The sequence below is a fragment of the Hippoglossus hippoglossus genome, chromosome 5 (genome assembly GCF_009819705.1).
Source record: "Hippoglossus hippoglossus isolate fHipHip1 chromosome 5, fHipHip1.pri, whole genome shotgun sequence".
Classification (NCBI taxonomy): Eukaryota; Metazoa; Chordata; class Actinopteri; order Pleuronectiformes; family Pleuronectidae; genus Hippoglossus; species Hippoglossus hippoglossus.
In genome coordinates, this window is record NC_047155.1 from 30,413,701 (window position 1) to 30,426,603 (window position 12,903).

Below are 12,903 nucleotides of genomic sequence, written 5' to 3' on the forward strand. Positions count from 1 at the left end.
ATTTTACAGATGTTGTAAAATGTAACCACACTGCAAAAGTGGAATTGAGACACTTAAAGAAACTAGTCACTTGGGTAAGAAAAGGACTAAATAAATCAAACACGCAAACGGTAAAGAAGATGAAACTATCTAAAGATGTTCATACATCACTGGGTGTTTTTCTTTGTTCTATTTTCTCTCTCTTCTCTTGTTATGCAGGGTTTAAGGGTGGCATCATTAAACATAATCGGGGGCAGAGATGCAAAGAAAAGAGCCGTTTTTATCAGAAACAATTCAACAGAAGAGACTTGATGTCGTGTTTCTTCAAGAAACACACAGTGACAGTCTCAATGAGATAGATTAGGGTTTATGGTGGGGAGGACAGCATGTCCTCAGCCATGGTACAAATTTAAGTGCAGGAGTTGCCATTTTATTTTCTACCACATCCAATTTGAATAAAATCACTCATCATACAAGGCAGAATCCTGATGGTAAAAGCTGAAAAGATTTTAAATTCAGTTTTATCAATATTTATGCACCAAATCAAGGCTCTGAGCAGCGAATATTTTTTTAAATTGTTAAAGAAACATTAAGTGGCATTGACCAAGAAGACTGTATTGTGTTGGGTGGAGATTGGAACAGTTGCACAGATTTTAATTTAGATAGAACGGGGGAGGAGCCACACTTTCAGTCATCTTTGCTTTTATCTGAGGTCATAAAGAAAATATATTCCGTGGAGGTTGAAGCATCCTTCAGCCAAACAGTACACCTGGGTCAAAGTTTTAGATGGGAGGATCAGTGCAGCCAGGTAAGACAGGTTTTATCTTTCTGCCTCCTTTTCTAATCAGGTTTTTAATTGTCAGATCATCCCTGTTGCTTTTACTGATCACCATCTAGTTTTATTGGAGTTTACTTTATCCTCCAGAGTAAAACCAAAGTCTTTTTAACATTTTAACTTTATTGCATGATTTTACTTTCTGTGAGAAGTTTAAACTGCTTTGGGCTTTTTGGAAAAATAAGAGAGACGAGTTTCCCTCTCTTACCCAGTGGTGAGAGGTAGGAAAGTACTGAACAGTTAAAAACTAAGAGGCAGGAATTAAATTCCTTTTTACAACAAAGAGCCTAAGGAGCCTGGCGCGAGGCGTGCCCCGGCACTGCGCAGCACATCGCAGCCGTTGTGAACAGCACAATTGAGTAGCATGGGGGCGGAAAGGAGGCGCCCGGCTTTGCTTTGGTGCTGCGCGGCGCTTCCGCGTCTGGTGTGAATCCAGCTTTAGTCCGAGCCAAGATCCATGACATGGATACTCCGGCCACCTTCTTTTAACCTGGTAAGTCGGTGGCTTGAAGAAAACAAATGGTGTCTCTGCGGCTACCAGATTGAATACTGACCACAGAACCTGCTGAGATGATGAAACAAGCAGTGGAGTTGTACTTGGACCTGTTCAGAGCAGATGAATGTGATGTAGATGCTGCTGCAGAGGTTCTGCAGGGACTTCCTTAGCTGAGTCCTGGAGATCAAGAGACCTTAAACTCACTTTGATGAGCTAACCACGTCTGTGTTGCAGATGGCGTCAGGAAAGGCCCCAGGAGTGTTTTAAAAAGGGACACTTTCTACTTCCTGTAGGCACGCAGTTCTCTCTCTGCTGCCTAAGAAGGGAGATCTAAGCCTTTTAAAGAAATGGAGACCAGTGGCACTTTTATGTACAGACTACAAGATCCTATCTAAAGTTTTATCAAAAAGACTGAAGACCTCTATTGAACTGTTGATCAACCCAGACCAATCTTACTGTGTGCCAGACAGATTAAGGGGGCTAGTTGTGTGGTGAAGGTGGGGGAGGGTTGAGCTGTCCTGTGCCAGTCACGAGAGGCATCAGGCAGGGCTGCCCCATCTCAGGACAACTCTACAGCATCGCCATCGAGCCTCTTCTGTGCAGGTTGAGGAGCAGGCTGAGAGGTCTCTCTCTGCCGGGGCTGGCTCACAACCCTCCTGTGGTCGTCTCGGCATATGCAGACGATGTTAATGTTTTTGTCCATGATCAACATGATGTCCAGCAATTAAAGGAAAGTCTGGTCCGATATGAGAGAGCCTCTTCAGCCAGAGTTAACTGGGAAAAGAGTGGAGTTGTTTTTTTTTTTCTTTCTCAATATTTTTATTGAAAAAATGGCACAAGGGATACATAGAAATGTCATTTTACAGCGAGAATCACCGTTAATACTTATAGACAGAGTGATGGTACAAACAGAGGTACAGTGAGTCTCACTGGGAGAAATGAGAAATAAGCCATAGTTTCTACGTTTTTCTTTTTTTTTTTTTACCAGATGTCTTCAAACTGCACAGCAGATCAATAACTTAAAACAGAAATAATAATAACTAGGGCTACGTTGTAGCACTAACGGGCCCGAGCACAGGCAATTTGAAGCATGTTGCGGTTAGTGGAGAGAGCGATTGGTGTCTAGCGCACGTCTTTGCGTTGCATGTGTTTTGCTTACTGCGGCAAGGATAACCGCTGCACTTCCTCTGCCGCCACGTGATGCTGATCCTTGTTTGCTAATTGCTCATTACGGTCCACGCTATCAATTGCACATAACACTGTGACAATTCTATGTAAATCGAATGATAGTTGTAAAACATAGCTTACTTCCTGCTGCCAGTAGGTGGCGCCATCACTATTATTACCTACAGACTAATATATCTGTTCAAGTAGGGGCTCTGATGTAGCGTGAGCAATTTTGTGTCAATTGGATAATGTTACAACAACTTAATTTTCACACTGATCAGTAGGTGGCGCTATGACCCTGAACTAATATTAATATATGGATGTGTTCAGGTCAGGATTGTGATCATAGGTCAGTAGTTCGGAGCCGGTTGGATACTGCAGGGTGGATTTACAAAGTACTTCCTGTTTCATGGCGAATCAGTAGGTGGCGCTATGACACTGAGGAAATATTGACACATAGAGCTGTTCAGGCTTGGACTCTAATCATGTGACAGAAGTTTGGTAGTGATAGGACTATGCACACTGGAGTTATGACAACATCGTGTCCTTTGGCTAAGGATGATCCTTCGCCGCACCGCAATGTTGCCACAGTTTGAGGAAATGTCACAATTCTGACCATGGTCCAATGACTTGTCTCAGCTCATTTGAGCTGTATATTGTTAAGCAGCCAGGAGCAGTGCATCAAAGTATAAAACATGTCACTTCCTGTAGCCAGCAGGTGGCGCTGTGTATTTAAGCCATGATTTCTGTGTAGATGTCATCAGGCCGGGATTCTTGTCTTACATGTCTAGTTTGGACGCGATTGGACAAAATATGTCCGAGATTACAGAACCTCATGTTTTGATGGCGTGTCATCAAAATGCTTCGCCACGCCACGGTCACACCGTGTGATGAAATCAAATATACCGAGTCAGTTTATATCTCCATCTTGTTGAGATGACATTCCCAGAAGTTGAAGTTGATCTGATGAAAGCCCTGGGACAAGTACTTCAAAGTAAAAATGTGGAATATGGCCAAAATGGCCACTAAAGCCAAAATGGCGGGCTTCCTGTTTGGTCTAGCATATCTATCCAAGAGACTTATTTGTTTGTTATGAAAAGACACATGTCCCCATCGATTTTTGTACATGTTGGCCAATCGTGGTGCCGGGGCTGCCCTTTAGGGGGCGCTAGTCAGTTATTTTGCCACGCCCATTCCTTAAAACCATATGAATATTTTCAGGGGGGGGGGGTGTTGATACACACATGTAGTTTGAGGGAGACTGAAGTATGAACACTGACGTTACAGCAATTTCGTGTTTCACGGCGAGTTGATGAACTTTGACGCCACGCCACTATTATGGCGTTTGACGAAAAGTCACAGTAATCTTATGCCTTCATTAACAATGTCTTGAGACCCATTTGATACAGTTTGATATGGTTGCAGTAAGTGGATGAGGAGGAATACATCCAAGTGGAAGACATGCAAAAAACAAGACATTTCCTGTTGCCACCAGGGGGCGCTGTGATTTTAAGTCACGATTTCTGTGTAGATGTCATCAGGCCGGGACTCTTGTCTTACATCTCTAGTTTGGACTCGATTGGACCAAATATGTCCGAGATACAGAACCTCGTGTTTTGATGGCGTGTAATCAAAATTTGACGCCACGCCACGGTCACACGGTGTGACGAAAAGTTGAAATTCGAGGTAGTTTAGATCTCCATCTTGTTGTGATGACACTCATCTCAATTTGAAGTTGATCTGATGAAAGCTCTACGACAAGTTCGTCAAAGTAAAAATGTGGAATAATGCTCCTTGAGACTTTTTTGTATGACTGGTCACGATACAACCTAGTTCCGATTTTGGTGAAGATCGGTCGAGGGGAAACCTAGGGGCTGGGTTCCAGGTGGCGCTGTTGAGCCATTTTGCCACGCCCATTTCCAAATACTCCAGAATACGTACATTTTCAGCACTTTCTAATTTACTGCAAACTTTAGAATATTTTTGAGCATGTTGAAGCCCTCAAAAAGCCCCTTCTTTTGTCGGATAAATAATAATAATAATCCTTTCAATTTCAATAGGGCCTCCCACCGTCGGTGCTCGGGCCCTAATAAAATAATGAATAAATAAGTAAAAAACAGAAACACAAAAAAAAAAGGGGGGGGGTAGGGCAAAGGTAGAAGCCCAGTTGTCTAAGTGGAAATGGTTGCTACCTTATCTGTCATACAGGGGAAGAGTTCTGATAGTGAATGATCTGGTCACTCGTCTCTTTGGCACTCGTCTCTTGTTTTGGTGCGACCTCCAGGTCTGGTGGAGGATGTGCAGCGTCTCCTGAACTGCAGCCTTCAGCGCAGAGGTTGCTGTACGGCTGCGGTCTCTGCTGGTTAGCTCCTGCTCGTCTGCTCCTCAGACAAGCTGGCCGACTGGGGCTGGACAAACATCTATTTTTGATGAGATCATCTGAAGCTGACCTGACCGGACTGACACCTTTTTACAGCTCGGTGTTTAACGCCTGGCAGATGCTGGAGGTCAAATGAACTCCTGACCCCAGACCGGGGATGTGGCTGTTAGAGGAGCCGCTCTTCCACAATGAGTTTTCCTGAAAACCACCACATTTTCCTCCTCGACACTGAGAACTAAGTTTGTTGAGGCTGGCATCATTAAACAGGGCCATCTCACCAAGGCATCCTGGGAAACACTCGACATCACCAGCATGAGGTCCTCCAGAGTGCTGAAGAGGATTGTTGAGGATGTGTTTCAGTCCCTGTCTGTGCCACTGACGTTTGCTGAAAATCGTGCTCTAGCTGACCAATGGGATGATGACTGTGAGTACGTTTTTCCTATTCTGATCGTCAGCCCTGCTGCTGACGGGTGGCGAGAGGAGAGTGGACTGCTTCATTCCTTGAAAACACCAGTGCTTGGTAGTTTCAGCTCTTGTGGGAAGAAGCAGCTTTATCTCAGCTGTGTGAAGGTGCTGAACCTTCGCTCTCTGGCTGGAGTCAAGGAGACGAGGTGGACTGAGGTTTTTGCTGCCGGCTGCACCCCTGAAGGCAAGTGGAGGGTCCTGTATAAACCTCCTGTTGAAAAACGGGTGGGTGATCTCCAGTGGAGGATTATACATGGAGCTATAGCTACGAACAGACACAGAGCTCAGCTGGACCCGAGCACTGGGGAGGGATGTGTGTTCTGTGACGACAGGGAGACTCTGGAACACCTAGTGGTGTCTTGTCCTCGACTGGAGGTTTTATTTAGAGTACTGCAGCAGTGGGTGTAGGCTCTGAGGGAGAACTTTTCTGGCCCGTTATTTCATTTTGGGCCTAAATATTGTAAAAGAAACAGAGCAACACTAGTCCTGATGAACTTCCTGTTTGGGATGACTAAACTGGCCACCTTGAAGAAAAGGAAGTTTAAAGGTTTGGTAGCAGCTCACCTGAGAATAAAATACGCCTTCTACACCCTGACCATTAACCTTTTATGACAAGAGTCGGATCATGTAAATGTGTCACACCGTCATTTTTTATGTTTAAATTCAGTCTCATAAACTCTGGAGAGAAACAAACAAACACTGAGTTACTTCATGTACTGATCAGGTCCTGATAACTAGTGATGAGTGTTTATTAGTTAGAGTGAGAGCAGAGTGGAGGAGGACACACAAACTCCAGCTCGGTACAAACCAACTGCAGCTTCTGCTCTGATCACTGAGAATCTGTGACCAGAGACAATCTGTGTTTTCACTGTTTCCACTGTTCTTCAACAAAGTCACTGACCGGCTGCTTCACGTGAACGAGCTCTGATCTCACTGCGTGTGTCTCTCTGAGTGAGTGAGTGGGGGGCGGAGCCCCAGGGCCTATGTGTGTGTGTGATGTCTGGGCGCACACACATTTTCTCTCGCTCCTGGTATTTCACGATGGCCTGATACGATGACGATTTTAAAAATGAACGTGAACGTGAGTGACTCTGCATAGCGCAGCTTCTTACACTCATAGGCCTCCTCAACCGAGTTCTCCCATGGGACTGTTAGCACTATGATGTAAGCATTCTTTAGTGAAGGGGACCAGAGTATTAAGTGTTGAGGAATTTTTGACCATCCTCACACATTACTGTATATGTCACAATAAAATCAACATTTTGATCTAAAATAAAAACACTACTCTTTATAATGTTTAACAGTAATTTTATTAATGTGCAGAGAAGAGTCTACAAACATAACACTCATACACATAAAACTCCTTTATTCTTCTTTTTGGGAACATTAACATATTTAAAAGGAAAGACACCTTTCTGACAAAGTGCATACAACTTAAGGTGCTTTAGAAAATTAAGACGAAAAAACAACTGTGTTGTCAACTTCTATCAAGAGTGGCTTCAGCTTGAAAATGTATCAAAATGAATAAATAAATACAAAGTTAAATGTCACAGTGACACCATTGAATGTTGCAAATCAATATTGGATATTAACTTTACATAACAATTTTTGGGATATTAACTATATATATATATATATATATACATACACATGAGCAACATTGAAGGAGCTCATCATCAAAATGCCCCCCATAATATTGACCTTCTGTATTACATTCTTCACAGCCTTGTACAGTCATCACTTGCAATCACTTGCAATATCAGTGGGAGACATGAAGCTTGTCTTTGTTTATCAAAAGTCTTTCAATATTAGGATAAAGCTGATTCACTGAGAGAGAGGATGTCCTGGAGGTGAGAGTCAGACAGTGAGTTTCTCAGCTTACACTTGTTTAGATTCATCACACTGAAAGTCTGCTTACAAAGGTAGGTACTTCTAAAGAGGGACAGTATTACCTGTGATTGTTTGCGGATCTTTGCATACCTGTCTGCTGGAACACATTTGTAGAAGTCCGGTAAGGAAAGTGCTCTGATCTTGTTTTGAAGTTGTGAATCAGACTGTAGTTCAATAAGTTCCATTTTGAGCTCCTCACTGACTGTGTCCACATCAACAGAAATGGGATGAGCAAATAGCTCAAAAACGGTTGCATTGTCTCTGAAGTCTTCAAAGAGCCTGTCAAACTCCTGCACAAGATTATTGATAACATCCATGTATTTGGGTACATTCTCTTCCACCAAGCCTATCTCTCTAAGACTGGGGAAATGGGCCAAATTCCCTGAATGTAGAGATAACAGAAAAAGAGAACAGTGTAAGAAACTGGGTATCTAAACATAAGCATGCAAAAGCTGAGGAGAAGAAAATGGCCAGGAGTACATTAAAAATACTTTTTTATAAAACTATAAATAAAAAATTGTTTGAATAAATAATTAAAAGCTTGATTAATGGAAATACAAAAGGCCCCACGACTGGAGGCCTACTAAACACAATAATATTATACAGAAATATTACTTAAAACTATGTTACTTTTTGTGATCATTTGAATGTTTTAAGGAGGCATGTCACCTGCTGAGAGATGTCTGCTGAGCAGTAGTAGTTTTTGCTTGAAGGCTCTGACGTGATCAAACAGCTGACTGATATCTGGTCCTTCCCTTGGAGCTGGAGATTCAAAACGTTGAGCAGCTCTGTCACATCCACCAAAAAAGCTAGGTCGGAACTCCATTTCTTATCCGTGGGCACTTGAATATTACCTCCCTTTCTTGCTTGTAACGTCCTGATCTCGTCCTGATCTCGCCAGCCAGATTCTCCCACTTCAAACGGTTCTTTTCCAGAACCCAAAAAATATATGCTCCTTTTGTTGTACCTGAAAGTGTCTCGATGCCAGCCAGCTCTTGTGAGACTTCAAAATCTTCGCTGACTTCACGTAAAAACACCAGCAACTTTGCAGAATCTGATATGTCAGTGCTCGATGCAAGCGATGGAAAAGGCAGAAAATCCAGTTGCTTCATCCCTGATTTGCTCGCGGATGTCTTGCGCCATATCCTCGATTCGGCGGGTAACTGTGTTCCGGGACAAGCTGATTTGAGAGAAAGCCCATGCCTGGTTAGGGCACACAGTGTCAGCGGCCACAGTCAGACACTGTTTCACAAAGTGCCCACATGAAAACGCTCTTCCACTCCTTGCAATCAGCGTGGATATCAGATAACTTGCGCAGGTTGCATTCTTTTGTGCTAATGTTGGCTGCAACAAATAAGCGCCTTGCTGAGAGTTAAGTTTAGCTAGCAGGCTACTTGTCTTCTCCTTTCGCTCCTCGTCGCTGTACTTTGAAAAAACGAGGGACATTTTTTGTTTCATAGTGGCGACGGATGTTAGCCACTCGCTGGCTACAAATGAGACAAACTGCTGTTGAATTTATTTCCGTAAAAAAAAAGAAATCTTGCCATTTTTGTTTATCTGTGTGCCACTGCCTCGACCTCTCCATCCTAACTGACTGATGTTAAGCACACACGGAGCATGTACGCATTTCTATAAAAAAGTACTTTCAAAATAAGATATAATATATACAATTTTATAATTAACTTTCAAAATAAGAGGGGAATAATCACAAGCTATTAAAATGCCATGGCAGGCTAAAACAAAGGGAAGGCAGGCCAAACCTGGCCCGCGGGCCCCAAATTGGGCAGCCATGCTTTAGGCTTAACTATCCAATAGGATGCGAACACCTACATGTAACATAGAACATAGAGAGTGACAGCAATTCTAGCCATTCATGGATGTGCGGTTAGAATGGGTGACGCAAGTAGAGGAAGATATATTGGTATGCTGTGGAAGACATCTTCAGACTTGGGGGTGACAATTGCTCATGTTACTCTGTTAGCGTTCATATATTGTTTCACCTTCTGGTCTCCTTTATGCATCAAGTCTACGTTAAAATCTTCTGCATAAGACATCAGCTTCTGCCTGAGTTCTCCTGCCACCAGCTTCCAGAAAACGTCCATAACAAATTGGCATCACGAACAGGATAGATGTCAAGTGTAAAGGAGAACATCAGCAAGATAAGGGTATTTGCAGCATTGATAGCAGCTGTACTTTCCGATCACCTTATCTAGGTTGTCCACGGCACCTTTGTTGCGGTTGTAGTCCAGGACGATGACTGGTTTCCCATCCTCGCGGTCGCTGATGTCGGCCTCGGCGTGCCGTGTGCTCAGGAGCACCACATTCCTGTTTTTCTTTGGGATGTAGGACACCAGAGTGGCGGTGGGCGTGAATGCGAACTTGGATGAGAACACCTCTCTTCCCTTGACCGCGAGCAGCCCGGTCGGGAGCTCGGGCTTGTTCTTCCGAACCGTGCCGACCACGGTGAGCTTCCTCTCCAGGAGCTGCCACGCGAGTTCGTAGGAGGTGAAGTAATTGTAAAGGTAAATAGTAAAAGGAGATGAGATGAGGACGAGGACTAGCAGCCGCTATCTACATAACATAACATAACATAACATAACATAACATAACATAACAAAACTAACATAACATAATAATAATATTTTTTTTAAAAAGACTAACCTCTGAAAGGAACAGTTGCTCGTCCACAGTCACTGGGTTGTAGAGGTGCGGTAGCCGCGACACCCACGCGTCCCAGACCTCTTATACGGCCGCCAATTTGTCCGTGGCTCGTCTCGTGCGTCTCGGCTCGCGGTCGTCGAAGCGCAGCAGTCTGGAGTACGTGTGGAAGAGTTTTAGGGGCATGAAATATCGCCCGGCCGCTCTCGGCGTCCCAAAGGCTGGCGGCGGCGTCGCCCCGGGACCTGTACACGCCCGCTAACATCAGCAGCCCTACGTAGGCGCGCAGGTCAGTCTCGTCCATCCCTTTCCATTCGTCGCCGTATTTTCGACGACCCTCCCGATTCGTCATCTCCAGGATGATGTTCTCTACCGTCGGCATGATGAACAGGCGGAACGTCGAGGCTAGGTCACCGGTGCGGGACGTCGCGTGGATCGTGGGGCCCCAGGGGACCCCGCTTTGAGCCGCAGCAGAGGAGGAGGAAGAGGAGGAGGAGGAGGAGCAGTGGCCCTCCTCTCGGCCGTACGCCCTCGAGGACCATGTTATTTCCCCGTTTCTTGACAGGGAAGGTCTCTCTTTCCGCGAGTCCGGTGGTGGTGGTGGTGGTGGTGTCGCCGTGGTCTTGTCCTCCTTCTTCTTCTTCTTCCAAGGATGAAGAATCTGCAGAGGCATCACCCACTGGGTCGTAGTCTTCGTCACCGTCGTCGTCTTCGTAGTCACCGCCGTTGTCTTCGTCGCCGTCGCCGTCGCCGTCGTCAGTCGCCGTCGTCTCCGTCCTCTCTGTCTTCTTCTCGGTCTGCTTTTCTGTCTGCTTCTCCATCTCCTTGTCCGTCCGCTTCTCGGTCTGGCTCTTTCGCGTCCTCTTCGGGTTCAGAGGATGGTTGCTGGGAGAATAGCTGTTGGAGAACCTGTTCTCTGGTGAAACGCTCCTGACGTGACATCGTGCCATGGTCCGTGAGAGAGTGGCACACTGAGACTTATATGTGGGTCTAATGTACCCCCCTTGATTTCAATTGGAATCAGGTGTCCCGTTTTCTGTCCCGTTTCTCGTTTTTTCTTAATATATCTTTAAATAAAAACTGCTTATAAATCATCTACAAACCTACATCTTCTATAAATTACAATTTGTTAAAGCAACAGTTTATTTGCGGTAGAAAACTCAGAGAGAGAGAGAAGGAAAAAGAGAGAGAGAGAGAGAGAAAGAGACGACCTCAGCGTCCAGCAGTGACAAAAAGGATCGGTAGAAAACAAACATCTATACAACAGCAAACTGATTTGATCAAATTTAGCCGAAACAAGAGACAGAAGACGGTTCCTGCTGCGTGAGCGCTGGTTTGGTCTGACCCCGCAGTGTCCGATGACGGCTTGGGAGAGGGATCCCTCACATGTGGCTCTCTCTGAGGTTTCTACCTTCTTTTTACCCTGTTAAAAGGGTTTTTTAGTAGTTTTTTCTTACTCTTGTTGAGGGTTAAGGGCAGAGGATGTCACACCATGTTAAAGCCCTATGAGACAAATTGTGATTTGTGAATATGGGCTATACAAATAAAATTTGATTGATTGATTGATTGATTGATTGAGGTGTTGGTCTAAATGACCCCACAGAGCACCACAGCGCCCTCTCTGGGGGTCTAAATGACCCCTCCCATGACAATCGAGAATGACAATCCATTGGTCTCAATTACCCCAGGAGAATTGGATAATGACAATCCTTGGGTCACCCTAACCCTAACCCTGACCGGCCAGGGCTTGCGTATGATCACACGCACGCACGCACGCACTCACGCACGCACGCACACACACACACAGACACACACACACTCTGGGTCAATCCGACCCAGGAACAACACGAGGGATAAAGAAGGTCATAAAGTTATTGCTATTTAGGGATCGAGGAATACTGGGTTCGGTGGAGGTGTGACTCTCAGTCAGCCTGGCTACAGTGCTGAAGAGAAACCTGGGGTTGTTTTTATTTTCTTCTATTAATTTGGAGTAGTAGGCAGCTCTTGCTTTGTGGAGGGCCTTCTTATATGCTTTAACACTATTCTTCCAGGCTAGGAGATATTCAACACGGTGGCTGGAGCGCCACTTCCTTTCTAGTTTTCTTGACGCTTGTTTTAATTCATTTGTCTTGGAATTATACCACGGAGCTAATTTACTATGTTGTACACGTTTCTTTTTTAGAGGCGCTATTGAGTCTAATGTTAATCGTAATGACTTTACCGAGCTATTGACAAGATGGTCAATCTCAGTGGAGCTAGGGTTTTTAAAGAATTTGTTGGTTATATCGATGGATAATACAGGTTTAAATGTAATTGGAATTATTTCCTTAAATTTAGCTACAACTCTATCAGGTAGACATCTAGAAAAGGAGTTTTTTATTAGTGGCAAGTATTCTGATCATGAAAAATCAAAGGTTATTAAATTATGGTCTGATAGAATTGGATTAAGCGGAAGAACTCTTAGATGTTCAATTTTGACACTGTATGATAATACAAGGTCAAGTGTGTGGTTACAACAATGAGTAGGTTGGTGTACACACTGACTGAAACCAATTGAGTCTAGTACTGAAATAAATGCTACGCTAAGGCTATCATTATTATTGTCAACATGAATATTAAAGTCACCAACAATAATACTTTTATCGGTCTTTAGGACTAGGTTTGATAAAAACTCAGGGAAATTCCGTTAAACATTCAGAATAAGCCCCAGGAGCACGGTAAACTACAGCAAATATGATTGGCTGTTGGTGTTTCTTGGATGGGTGTGGAAGACTAAGAACAAGACATTCAAATGAGTTGTAGCTTAGTTTAGGTTTAGGATTAATTAATAGACTGGAGTTAAAAATAGCAGCAACTCCACCTCCTCGGCCAAATTCTCGGGGAACGTGTGAATTTACATGACTGGGGGGAGTAGATTCATTTAGGCTGACATATTCATCGAGATGCAGCCAGGTCTCAGTGAGGGACAATACATTTATTTTTTGATCTGAGACTAGTTCATTAACTAAAATAGCCTGTGATGATAATGATCTT

General features: G+C 44.1%; 1 long non-coding RNA gene across 1 annotated transcript in view; it reads left to right on the forward strand.

Moving 5' to 3' along the window:
- The first annotated feature begins 2,289 nt into the window (after positions 1 to 2,289).
- Positions 2,290 to 12,903, forward strand: part of LOC117762279 — a 14,174-nt gene continuing 3,560 nt past the window's right edge. The window contains exons 1-2 of the long non-coding RNA XR_004613985.1: positions 2,290 to 2,300; positions 9,304 to 9,308. This is a non-coding gene — a long non-coding RNA (uncharacterized LOC117762279). The remainder of the gene's footprint in view (positions 2,301 to 9,303; positions 9,309 to 12,903) is intronic.